We start from the raw sequence: 13,295 nt of genomic DNA, 5'->3' as shown, positions 1-13,295 counted from the left end.
TGTCATTCTGTCTCTATTAACCTTTTTTTCCTTTATTTGAAAAAGTAAGGATATTTTTCTGCTAAATACTAGTTCTACTAATATTTTGATACAAATCTTTTTTTTTCTTCCTTCCACCAGCCCCATCCCCCACCCACCCCAATCCACCTGGTGTGCTAATCTAGCAGAGTGGAGTTTATAATATTATGTTGCATTAAGGAAAGAAACAGACTTTTAACATCAAAAGCTGCCATAAATATATTCGCAAGAGGCTCCTCTGCAGAAAGTGAAAGACTGTTCTCACCTGAGAAAATGCACCTGTGCCCTTCCCAATCCATGCCTCTGACCCCTTCTTTCTCCACCCTCCAGCACTGAAGTTTGGCCACTGTATTTAATTAACTACCAGAGGCAGAAGAATGGGGGTACATGGGGTGAGCACAAGGAGCTGTCATATCTCCGAAGACAGATATTGAGTCCAAGTTGAGTTATTCATGAAGGCTATCCAGAAGCAATGGTATTGAGCAAGTCTTGAAAGATAAGCTGAAATAGCCAGTTATTCACCTATTATTAGCCTATTCACCTATAAATAGCCTATTATTCACCAAATACCATTTTAAGTAATTTATATATATTATTTCACTTAATCTCCCTGGAAAACTCTTTAGGATGGCACATTTGTAATTCACATTCTGCAGATGAAGAAACTGGGCAAGAGAAGTTAAGTTAGACCCTTCTGAGTCTAACACCTCCTCACATGGAGTAAGTTATAAGTGGGTTTGAGGCCTGAACCCAGAGACCACTCTCCCAAGATGATTTACTCTTAAGTGTAGAATTGCCCAGGTAATGCAGATCAATAAGCAACAGTTAGAACCAGACATGGAACAATCAGTTCAGTTCAATTCTGTTGCTCAGTTGTGTCTCTTTGCAAACCCATGGTCTGCAGTATTCCAGGCCTCCTTGTCCATCGCCAACTCCCAGAGTTTACTCAAACTCATGTCTAATGAGTAGATGATGCCATCCAACCATCTCATCCTCTGTCTTCCCCTTCTCCTCCCACCTTCAATCTTTCTCAGCATCAGGGTCTTTTCAAATGAGTCAGTTCTTCACATCAGGTGGCCAAATTATTGGAGTTTCAGCTTCAATATCAGTCCTTCCAATGAACACCCAGGACTGATCTCCTTTAGGATGGACTGGGGTTGGATCTCCTTGATGTCCAAGGGATTCTCAAGAGTCTTCTCCAACCCTACAGTTCAAAAGCATCAATTCTTCAGTGCTCAGCCTTCTTTATAGTCCAACTCTCACATCCATACATGACCACTGGAAAAACCAAAGCTTTGACTAGACAGAACTTTGTTGGCAAAGTAATGTCTCTGCTTTTCAATACACTGTCTAGGTTGGCATAACTTTGCTTCCAAGGAGGAAGCATCTTTTACTTTCATGGCTGCAATCACCATCTGCAGTGGTTTTGGAGCCCCCCAAAAAAGTCTGTCACTGTTTCCATTGTTTCCTCATCTATTTGCCATGAAGTGATGGGACTGGATGCCTGATCTTAGTTTTCTGAGTGTTGAGTTTTAAGCCAACTGTTTCACTCTCCTCTTTCACTTTCATCAAGAGACTTTTTAGTTCTTCTTCACTTTCTGCCATAAGGGTGGTGTCATCTGCATATCTGAGGCTTATTGATATTTCTCCTGGCAACTTTGATTCCAGCTTATGCTTCATCCAGCATTTCTTATGATGTACTCTGCATATAAGTTAAATAAGCATGGAACAATGGACTGGTTCAAAATTGGGAAAGGAGTACATCAAGGTTATACTACCATCTGTTTACTTAATGTCTATGCAGAGTACATCATGTGAAATGCCAGAAGTTTGGATGAAGCACAAGCTGGAATCAAGATTACCAGGAGAAATATCAATAACCTCAGATATGCAGATGACACCACCCTTATGGCAGAAAGTGAAGAGGAACTAAAGAGCCTCCTGATGAAGGTGAAAGAGGAGAGTAAAAAAGCTGGCTTAAAACACATTCAAAAAACTAAGATCATGGCACCTGGTACCATCACTTCACGGCAAATAGATGGGGAAAAAGTAGAAACAGTAACAGACTTTATTCTCTTGGGCTCCGAAATCACTGTGATGGTGACTGCAGCCATGAAATGAAAAGACCACTTGCTCCTTTGAAGAAAAGCTATGACAAACATAGACAACATATTAAAGAGCAAATGATTTGCTGACGAAAGTCCATATGGTCAAAGCTATAGCTTTCCCAGTAGTCATATACAGATGAGAAAGTTGGACCATAAAGAAGCTGATCACTGAAGAATTTTGCTGTTGAACTGTGGTGCTGGAAAAGACTTGTGCGAGTCCTTTGGACAGCAAAGAGATCAAAACGTCAATCCTAAAGGAAATCACCCTGAATATTCATTGGAAGGACTGATGCTGAAGCTGAAACTCCAATACTTTGGCTATCTGACGCAAACAGCCAACTCATTGGAAAAGATCCTGATGCTGGGGAAGGAGGAGAAGAAGATGGCGACCAAGGATGAGATGGCTTGATGGCATCATTAACTCAATGTACAAGAGTTTAAGCATGCTATGGGAGATAGTGAAGGACAGGGAAGCCTGGTGTGCTGCAGTCTATCGGGCTGCAAAGAGTTGGACATGACTGAGCAACTGAATGACAATGACGGAGAGGTAGTTTGAACCAAAGGAGTCATGTGAGTAAAGGTGTGAAGGCATAAAAGATGATTTGTGTTCAGAGAGCTAAAATTTGGGGGAAGAATACAGGAGAAGCTATTGAAAAGTAACCTAGAGCCAGGTTCAGAAATGCTGTGATTTGCTGACTTACAAATAACTGGATAACTTTTCATATTAACTGATTTACTTTCCATGCCCTCTGCCCATCTAATGACTGCTCATCCAGTTATTTCTCCTTATCTGCCAGACCATGAGACATCAGTCGTCCTGAGAACCTCCGGATTATTGCATTTCTCAACATAGAAATTACTTATGGCATAAGATTCTTACCAGGAAATAAACAAACAAACAAACAAACTTGGACTAATCCTAGTTAAGAAAAGATCTCCTCTGGAAATACAAACTATTCCACAGGTTGAGGAAAGGGACAGGGAGGAAAGTAGGGATGATATAAACTATGGTTGGGGTGGGTGTTTTCTGAGAAATAGGTGAATATGCCTTCAAATCACATCAAGTCTAGAGCACCAGCAAGATCCACAGTTGCCAACTACCCAGCAATGAAAAAGGGCAGTAGCACAGATACAGCTTCACGGAACATCTAGATAGAGCTTGGCTGAGCACATTTCCAGGAATCCCAGAATGGAACCAGGTAAAGGCCATCTATGAGGCCAAGAAGAGCATGATACGTTCTGTGAGAGAGCTGGCCTGGAAAGGTCTTGGGTTTGCAATAAGGAGAAAGCAGCAATAAAATGCATTTATTTTGGAGCAGAGGTTCCATGAGTGACTGAATTGTCAGTAGATGTCACTGTGAAAAGTGAAAGTGAAGTCGCTCAGTCACGTCTAACTCTTTGGATGGATGCTAGCAACCTGAACCAGACTCCTCTTGCTCCATTCACCTCACACCATACATTCTTAGTACTAGGTACTCCTTTCTCAAGGATTGAGTTTAGGGATGGGGACTATTTGATGTGGATTTAATTTTCAATACAGAGTGAACCGAAGCTTAAATGGAGAAGAATTTTAGTTATAGAAAAATTAAATTCCTTATCACCTTAATTTGTAAGTTGGCTCATGCCTACTGCATACCAAAGTTTTATTGTATATATGTACGTGTGTGTATTTATCTGCAATGTATAAGCAAACTGAAAGTGTGCGCTCTGAGTGGAATTAAAAAGGAACAATCAACTAGGGGAGATTAGGAGGAACTAGAAAAGGGAGGAAGCAGTAACACTGGGATGGGGAGAACCAACTTCTAGGTAATAAGCAGAATTTTTCTCATAAATGGACTATATAATAATCGACTGAACTGAACTGAATAATTTTACAAATATTTATACACACTTATTTACTCACTTTCCAAACAAAAGTGCTTATTTTTTGTCACAACTTCTGTGAATGATGACTGAAGGGCATTTTCCATTTTCTTTCCATTTGTGGCCTGCTCATTCCACATGTGAATTTGCTACGGACAATGATTCTAGTCCTTTCTCGGACTGGTCCTGAGTACATTGTCCTCAGGGTGGTTTAAATATTCAGATCATCATTGCTCAACAGATTCCAAGCAATTCAGGAGCAGGCATTCTGCTTTTCAATTTCTTCTGAACTCTTTGCACAATTGCCTCACCCAGTAATGTACTCTATTGTGATAATTCAATTTATAACATGCTTCTCTGAAGTTTTCAATTGTGTTTACTTCATTTACGTTTTTCCAAATTTAGGAACATTAAGCAGATACTTTGATTTGGTTCTGAATTGCAAAATCAGTACCATGTTTGCCAACACTGAGGACCTTAAGACTTTTATATTAATCCTCACTTCATTTTACTATATTCATATATTTTTATCAGTATTTGAATAATTATTTTCTATTTCTGTGATGTGTGTTCTAATTGGTACCCTATGATGACATTGCAATGAAGGGTATCCAAGCTATTTATCTTGTCTAGGATCAATTTCCTCATTTCTAAAGTATAAATATTAAGACTAATTATTAACTAATACTAACATGGCACTCTGAACTGTCCCTAGTTTTGTTCCAAGCACTTTGAAAATATTAATTTAGTTCTCGTAACAGCTCAATGAGTAGATACTTCTAGGATCTACACTTTATAAAGAAGCAAAGCAAGGGCACAAACAAAGTAACTTGTTCAAGGCCACACAGCTAGTAAGTCATGAACCAGAGCTGAGCCCATGCTCTTAGCCATTACACAATGCTGCCTGTCCAGTTAAAAATGCTTGGACAGAAAACAACAAAATTCTGTAAAGCAATTATCCTTCAATTAAATAATAAATTTAAATGCTTAGACTTTAAAACCATGCACAAGTTCAACAGACATGATTTCTACTTGCAAGGTGCTGACAATTTAAATCAGTACTTAAAAAACTAACACTTAAAGTTATTGACAATTTAGTATAAATATTATAATCAAATGATCAGTAATATTCACCTGCTTCAACTCACCACTTTTGAAAATTTTTCAAAACACTTACAATACATTTAGCAGAAATTGAGCCTTATATGTGGGATTATTATAACTATACACTAAAGACACTCTAAAAAGCTTGCTAACCATTTGTTGGTCCACAGAAAACTTATCACTTGTCACATCACCCCATGGGCACACACCAGGTGTCCCAAAAGGGTCTGATAAAACTAAAAGATAATAGTTTTTCTTTGCAAGCTTCCCATCTTTTAATACCACCCCTGGTGGCTCAGACGGTAAAGTGTCTGTCTACAATGCAGGAGACCTGGGTTCAATCCCTGGTTTGGGAAGATCCCCTGGAGAAGGAAATGGCAATCCACTCCAGTACTATTGCCTGGAAAATCCCATGGACAGAGGAGCCTGGTAGGCTATAGTCCATGCGATCGCAGTCGGACATAACTGAGCGACTTCACTCCTAGCAGCAGCTACCCTTTTGGACACCTCCAATAAGCACAAAGAACCGTCTTATGCTCACTGTGCTATGAGTGAAATTTGCCACTTAAATTAAAAATTTGCATTCACACAGCACCTGACTTCAGTCTTTCAGACTTCCAAAGTTAAGTATCTCTGAAAGAAGGAAATGTAGACGCAGACAATGTGCTAACACACAATCAGCAACCACTTATGGGAAGGCCTTGCAAAAATGACAGAAGCTGGGAAATTCTCCACCTCATACTAAGAGGAAACCTACAACTGTCACATAAAAAAGCAGAAGGTAGTAAGCTAGGACTACTTCAAGAAGCTTTGCATCTCGATGTAAAGTGGCTCGGACACACTGGTTTAAGAATTTTGATATTTTCTATTCTTTGTAGAGCTCTAAATTCTAATCATAAAAACTCACAATTTTTGAGAATTTGTAAGTGTTAGGCTGTGTTCTGACAACATCATATATTTTCTTTCTCAAAAGGGTCCTAGCAGGCAGAACCTACCAGTACCCCACTTTTTCCCCAGTGCTCCATTTTTGAGATGTGGCAATAGAGGCTGAGAGAGCAGTTTCCTTAAGTTCCCATATTAGTCACATTCAGTGGCTGAATCTGCATTATTTCCTTAAGCGAGTTCTAGTTATCTATTGCTTCATAACAAACCTCCACAAAACACAGTGCCTTAAAATGACCATTTTGTTTACTCACATGTTGGTGGGTCAGGAGTGTGCAAAGGGCTTGGAGGGTTCCTCTTTGATCCCCAAGGCCTCCTCTGGAGCAGCACAGGACAGAGAAACCCCTTCCTTGGTGATTTCTTCACTCAAACCCGTGGCCTCCATATTTCTTGTCTCTGGCCAACATTGCATCACAGCATCCACAGCATCTCGATACGGTTCAGGTTTCTCACTGGGCTGCAGGCTGAAGAGTCTTATTTCTTAATGGACACTGCCTTTTAAGAGCCAATATTCCTAGAGAGAAGGAGCAAAATCTGGCAATCCCTTTATAAGTAGGTCTACAACTACCTTTTACAAGTAGGTCTGAACACCGCTTCTACCACGTTCTAAAGATCAAAGCCATCCAAAGTCAGAGGAAAGATAGGCCATGCCTGTTGGTTGTAGGAGTTTTTATATTGGCAGCCATATTTAATCAAGTAAGCATTTGCAAGAGGTACTGGGGCTGGGGACATTTGAAGCCTCCTTTAAGACAGAAAACGAAGTTGGCTCCCTCATGTGCACGTGAATTGATGTTGAGAATGGGCTGAAAGCTCAGTTGAGTCTTTTGACCTGTGCGACCCTAAGCAGAATCTCACTATGTTAGAGAAAGAATCCTACCAACTCTCATTCTGAGATACAGGGATAGAACTGCACAGCTCTACCTCAATCTATTTGTCAAACTATTCGTTAAGAACAGCTGAGTCATGGGGAAACAAGTCCACCTCTTAATATGAGGTGGAATATTTCCCAATTTCTATCATGGTTGCAAGGTCTACTCATAAAGTGGTTTATTACACTTTGTCTGTGTTTCTTCCTACCAGAGAGCATGGCTTTCATTACTAGCTATGGATTGCATGCAGTGGAAGGTATGGTTGATTGCATTCCAGAATGAGTGATGTCTCCAACTGAGGGATTCTTAGCAGAGATATGTCAGATCACATGAAATGGCTAATTTTCAACCAGCTCTGACTACTGAAAACTGCAATTTCATATGATTCAACTTAATATTTTAGGTGTCCTTCCGCATTGAACTGTGTAGTAAAAAAAGAGACTTTATATAAATAACTAGTAGATTTAAAAAGAAAATTGTGCTATCTTAACTTTTAGAGACAGAGGTCATTTAATGCTAGGTCAGGATTGCCAGACCAACATTTTTATCTTCTGGGTACTTATATCCTTTAGTTTAGATTCCTGAAGCCCTTCCTGGCATTGATTCTCTGAGTTTAAGAGGCCAACACTTATATTTGGTGAATACTTGTAAAGGCCTGCTTGCCAACCTTATCCCCAAGGGAGGGAATAAGGTCAATTCCCTGTGTCAATAGCAGTGAAAGTGTTCTCCTTCATACCAAATCTTCTATTTTTCTTTGTGACTTTCCTAGTGTTGCTCCCCACTCGAAGGACCAGTCTTACAATTTACTTCTAACTGAAAAGTTTTTCAATAATAGATTCCCCTGTGAAGCTCCCCACAGCTCTTAAAATGAGGGAAGAGAGCCAAACCTCAAAGCTCGAAGCTGACTACTTGCTGATGTGGTATATTTTGGGAAGGGATTATTATGTGTCAATAACTCTTACACTATGGTTTGTGTGGTATGAAACATTCAACAGATGTAAATTAGCAATAGCAATGTGATAATGACTATAATTCTTTGGCCTTGTATTTCTATTACTTAAATAGCATTAATTGAAGCAAATATGCCTTCTCTCATACCTTAGAAGTGTAAAATATTTAATAACATGTGGTTCAAGACACCACAGTGTCTTTGGTCTCTGGTGTCCAAGAGACCAAGTCTCTAAGAGATAGTCTCGTGCATTGTGGTGAGGTTCTAAATCTTCACATTGGGAGTGTGGGGATTTTACTTGCTATTTGAAATACCATAATCTGATACTAATATTTCTGACTCTAGAAAACCAGGGTAGACAAAACGACGTGGGAATTGGAGTGAAAGAGATTGTCTTTCTCAGTGGTATCCTACAGTGGCTTACAGGAGGGTGTGAACTCGTGATATCTAAGAACAGAGGGCTGCTGACTAACATCAGTTCTGTCTTTAAGGAAGTCTGGGCTCTGCGTGATGTTTGGGCTGAGATACAAAACAATTTCTCTATTTTCCCAAATAGTTCACCCCTCCCTAATTATAGCCCTTAGACAAATGTTTTGTTACCATCAGAAAGCAGGCAAAGCAGGAAGGAAATAATCAGGCATTTTCACTTAGAACATTGAACGTTAATACCATCTTTCCTCTTGCTAACAGACCTTTCAATTTTACTTCTTACATGTTTTAAGTGTGATCAATTTTACCTTTCAAGATATTACTCCTCATCCATAAAATTACACAAAAATTGCCATAAACAAGCTGACTGAAAAGGAACAATCATTGTAAATTAAAAAAAAAAAAACCTTCATGTTTATAGAAATAATAAAGCCCATGCAGTACTTCTTTTAAAGATCTTGCTCTAAACAAACTGAATTATTCATGCATAGAATTGTACAGCATTAGAACACCTGTTTTCAATCATGCATAATGTAAAATCACTCATTACCTCACAAGAGCCTCTACATCTCCAGCAATCAAATGGCATTGAAACAGCAAAACAGGTGCCTGGCAGGTGGATCCAAGCAGATGTTTTGGGCTTGCATGCCTTTTCTTGTACAGGTGTGATGATCTTGTTTTCAACTGCATAATTGCCATCTAAATAGGTAATATTTAATTCTTATGTACTTTAATATTTATTTTTGCTTCTTCAATTCCTCTCCCACTTTGCTTCTGCCTGGGCCTGAGGTGGATCTGAAAGCTTTTAGGACCCTGTAAGGTGGAGAGATGCCAGTTGAAGGTGCAATTCTACTGTCCTAGGCTTTTATGATGAAGGGACTGTCCGTGAAAAGTAGCTTCTGGTGAGCTTGTGGAGTTTCAGCAGCGTGCCTAACAACTGAATAGGAAAGAAAAAGTTACTTTCCCTTGTTAGGTATAATCCAAAAGTCATATTTAACCATTTCTTCCTTGCATACCATGAATTTTAAATGAAGTCAATGCAAACTATGAGTGCAAATCAGAAAGAGAACATCTTTTTTCAGCTGCTGATACACAATTTATTGAACTTCTGCAAAAAGAGCTCTGTGTGTATCTTCCTTGTGAGGCATCAAAATGCATTTGCTTAAGCATGTTTTACTAAAATATCTTTAAGTCTCAGCTGGAAATAGGGTTTTCACTTCGTACTGGATTTATCCAATACAAATTCATCCAAGCAGAATAAGTAATGCAGCCTTCAACAGGGGTTGTCGCAGGCACCTTATTTCCCTGTCTGTCTGTATCTTTCTCTCTTTCTTTCTTTTTTTAATAATCAACAAATTTAGCATCAGTGGAAGGTGCTACATTGAAAGCTGCAGAGACAGAAAACTTTATTTTTTGAGAACAGGTGCAGCATGAATTTCTATGGTGTCCCATCAATGCTGTCATTCTTTGTAAATCTCTATGCCTGTTTTAGCCATCGGTTTACAGTGAGTTAGGCTAACAGAGTAGAATTACAAGTCCATTCTGCTGACATAGTTGAAGGTTGGGCACCCATATATTTCTCACAAACACACAAAAAAGTATAAATCTTTGACATGTTACACTATATAATCTATTTTGGGGATAACCTAGGCAAAAATGTTCAAATATTTCTATGTAAAGAGAACAATGGTTTCAGTCATCCAAATACTGTGTTAACCCCATTCAAGTATGTAGATATTTCTAAGAATCCAGGTATGTGGAATCATCCATGTGGACCAAATACCCAGAGATCTGGGTCTCTCTCCTTTCTCTCCCCCTTTCCAAGATGTTTGTCTCTGTGCAGATATGGCCATGATATTAGTTACCCATATAGTGCTCTTTCCTGGAGAAGGGAATGACTACCTGTTGCAGTATTCTTGCCTGGAGAATTCCATGGACAGAGGAGCCTGGCAAGCTATCGTCCATGGGGTTGCAAAGGTCAGACATGACTGAGCAACTAACATGAGCAGAGTTCTTTCAAATGAAAATATCCTAAAATGAATGAAGAAATAATCATATTGTAGCTATGTTACTACTTAAAGTGCTGTTCTTGTTTAGTCTCTAAGTTGTGTTTGACTCTGTAGCTCACCAGTATCCTCTATCCATGGGATTTCCCAGGCAAGAATACTGGAGCAGGTTACCATTTCCTTCTCCAGGGGATCTTCCTGACCCAAGGATGCAACTCACCTCTTCTGCATTGCATGCAGATTCGTTACCGCTGAGCCACCTGGGAAGCCCACTTACGGTGTTAACATATTTAAACTAAGTAATGGATTTTTGAAGCCAGATCACAAAGTTAACTCACAGGTGTTGTCTTGTTCACCTAAGCATTACTGAAAACTTACCATATGTATATATGGCACACTGTGCTATACAGTAGGTCCTTACTGGTTATCGATTTGATATATAGTAGTGTGTATATATTAATCCCCAATTCCTAATTTATTTTCCCATCCTCTTCCCCTTTAGTAACCATAACTTTGTTTTCTATGTCTGTGAGTCTATTTGTGTTTTGTAAATAAGTTAATTTGTATCTTTTTTTTTTAGATTCCACATGAGTGATATCGTATGCTATTTGTGTTTCTCTAACTTATTTACCTTAGCAATGATAATCTCTAAGTCCATCCATGTTTCTGCAAATGGCATTATTTCATTCTTTTTTTCTTTTAATGGCTGGATAATATTCCATTACACACACACACACACACACAGACATATCACATGCTCTTTAAGGGATGAAATATTTTAAATTGATAATTACATTGTATTGACTGGAAACATATGAACAAGCAAATAAAACATTTAATGTATTACTAATGAATTGTTTCATTTCTAAAGAAAGTACTGCCCTGGAATCTATTCAAAGATAGTAAGGGTTGTAGTCAGAGTAGCTCCCACAAAATTTCTAGATTTCAAGGATTAGAAAGCAATTTCCATTCTCCACTAATCACTGTTTTCAGCAGAACGTGACAAATTATCTTGTGTAATAACTGCCTGTTTGATATAATTCCTTTCTTACTGGTCTGCTTTCAGGAGTCTCAGGATACCCTTCCTCCACTGTGGTAGAGAAGGACAGGAGAAAGAAATATTCAAATGTATAGTAAGAAGTTATGGAAAACTGATATAAACCTCATTTGCTTAGAAGGCAACCAATGTCCAAGCAAGTCTTAGCTCAGAAAACTAGACAAATTTCTTTTTTCTAGAAACTAATATACACAGAGCATTGAGGAGGATGCAACAAATAGGTGTAGAACTATTTGAAAAAAAAATTTAAATCTCTAGCTTAATTTGACACTCCAAAGCCAAAATATCTCAACATATTACGTAAAAAATAGCATTTCCTGGGATCCAAGCACCAAGAAGTCCAGTCTCAAAGAAGACCTTTGTTAACCCCACAGTCTTAATTTTATTAGAACTCTGCTACCAAGTAAAATATCCTTTAAAATTGACACCTCTGAGGGAGGGCATGGCAACCCACTCCAGTATTCTTGCCTAGAGAATTCCCAAGGACAGAGGATCCTGGCAGGCTACAGTACATGGGGTCGCAAAGAATTGGACACGACTGAGTGACTAAGCATACACCAAGTAAAATTCCCTTTAAAATTGACAATAAAAGGCCTACAACATTTAAAAACAAAATTTATTAAATATGGAAGTTGTTTTAAAATAATATTAAAAAGTATTTCATAGTTGAGTACATTTTGGAGGAAGTAAAATTTGATGTTAACCATGAGACTGATGAGATTCCCAGGTGGTGCTAGTGGTAAAGAATCTGCCTGCTAATGCAGGAGACACAAGAAACATAGATACTTGGGTTGGGATGATCCTCTGGAGTAGGAAATAACAACCCACTCCACTATTCTTGCCTGGAAAATTCTATGGACAGGGGATCCTCGTAGTCCATGGGGTTGCCAAGAATTGAACATGACTAAGCATAGCACACATATCACACACACACACATTGGATTCATAATATGTAACCTGGCTACCTTCCTTCAAGCACCAGAAGCCGCAGAGAATCTTCTGTCCTTATTACAACTGCAACACTGGGTTGGTTTCCCACATCTCTCACTTGTAACTCCATGTAGGTTCCATGAGTTTTCCGAAGTTGACACTCCTCTCTCTGTTTAAGGCTCTGAGGATAAATTTCTGCAGGACCTCTAGCTTCATTAATTATTTCACCTCCACATTTTTCACTTCTAACTGTCTTTCCCAGGACTCAACTTTCCCCCAAACAGTGCCAACTTTAGGTGTTTTATCTTTCTTGGCAAACAATGAATATCTACAAACTTGTAGTGCTGGAACTGAGTAATTGTACGTGTACAGTACTACAGTTTTTCAGTATCTGTGACAGATACATGCTCATGGCCTTTTCTACATCACTCATATAAAAATATCTAGAACCTAACCAAGGTCAATATTTTTCTGCAATTTTAATTTATTTTCATAAGCATTATTTCTCAACATACATTTTCCTAAAACCTACTTTTAGAATCTTTAAGTCCCAAGAGGGTCATTTCAACTTTTGGGAGAACTTTGTTTCCCTCAAAAAACAAAGCTAGGGGACCTGAAAAACCTTGTCCTTAACTGGAAAAAAACACTCCAGGTCACAGATTTTCAGCATCTTCTAGAAAATTAATGGTCAAGGACAGCATGTCAAGTCAACCGAAATTATAACTAATGTATGAAGTTAAATGCATACTAACTATAGTATTTAGCTACCTAGGCCCATTCCTTCAAGATTATAATTCCTGTACAGTTCATTAAATGGGTCATTGTCTTCTCCATCCCCTATTCCTCTTATCAGTTCAGTTCAGTGGCTCAGTCATGTCTGACTTTTGCAACCCCATGAACCACAGCACTCCAGGCCTCCCTGTCCGTCACCAACTCCCGGAGTTCACCAAAACTCATGTCCATTGAGTTGGTGATGCCATCCAACCATCTCATCCTCTGTCATCCCCTTCTCCTCCTGCC

The 13,295-nt window shown here is 38.9% G+C and overlaps 1 long non-coding RNA gene across 1 annotated transcript in view; it reads right to left on the bottom strand.

The window, feature by feature from the left end:
• The window catches only part of LOC104998507, a 52,206-nt gene extending 42,943 nt beyond the window's left edge, over window positions 1–9,263 (bottom strand). Inside the window, exons 1-2 of the long non-coding RNA XR_826477.1 lie at window positions 8,833–9,263; window positions 6,290–6,549 (exon numbers count right to left, since the gene is read on the bottom strand). This is a non-coding gene — a long non-coding RNA (uncharacterized LOC104998507). The remainder of the gene's footprint in view (window positions 1–6,289; window positions 6,550–8,832) is intronic.
• Between the last annotated feature and the right edge of the window lie 4,032 nt (window positions 9,264–13,295).

Source organism: Bison bison, unplaced genomic scaffold (genome assembly GCF_000754665.1).
Source record: "Bison bison bison isolate TAMUID 2011002044 unplaced genomic scaffold, Bison_UMD1.0 scf7180017864330, whole genome shotgun sequence".
Classification (NCBI taxonomy): Eukaryota; Metazoa; Chordata; class Mammalia; order Artiodactyla; family Bovidae; genus Bison; species Bison bison.
Note: the sequence above shows the minus strand (reverse complement) of the source record. Positions and strands in the feature narration are given on the sequence as shown.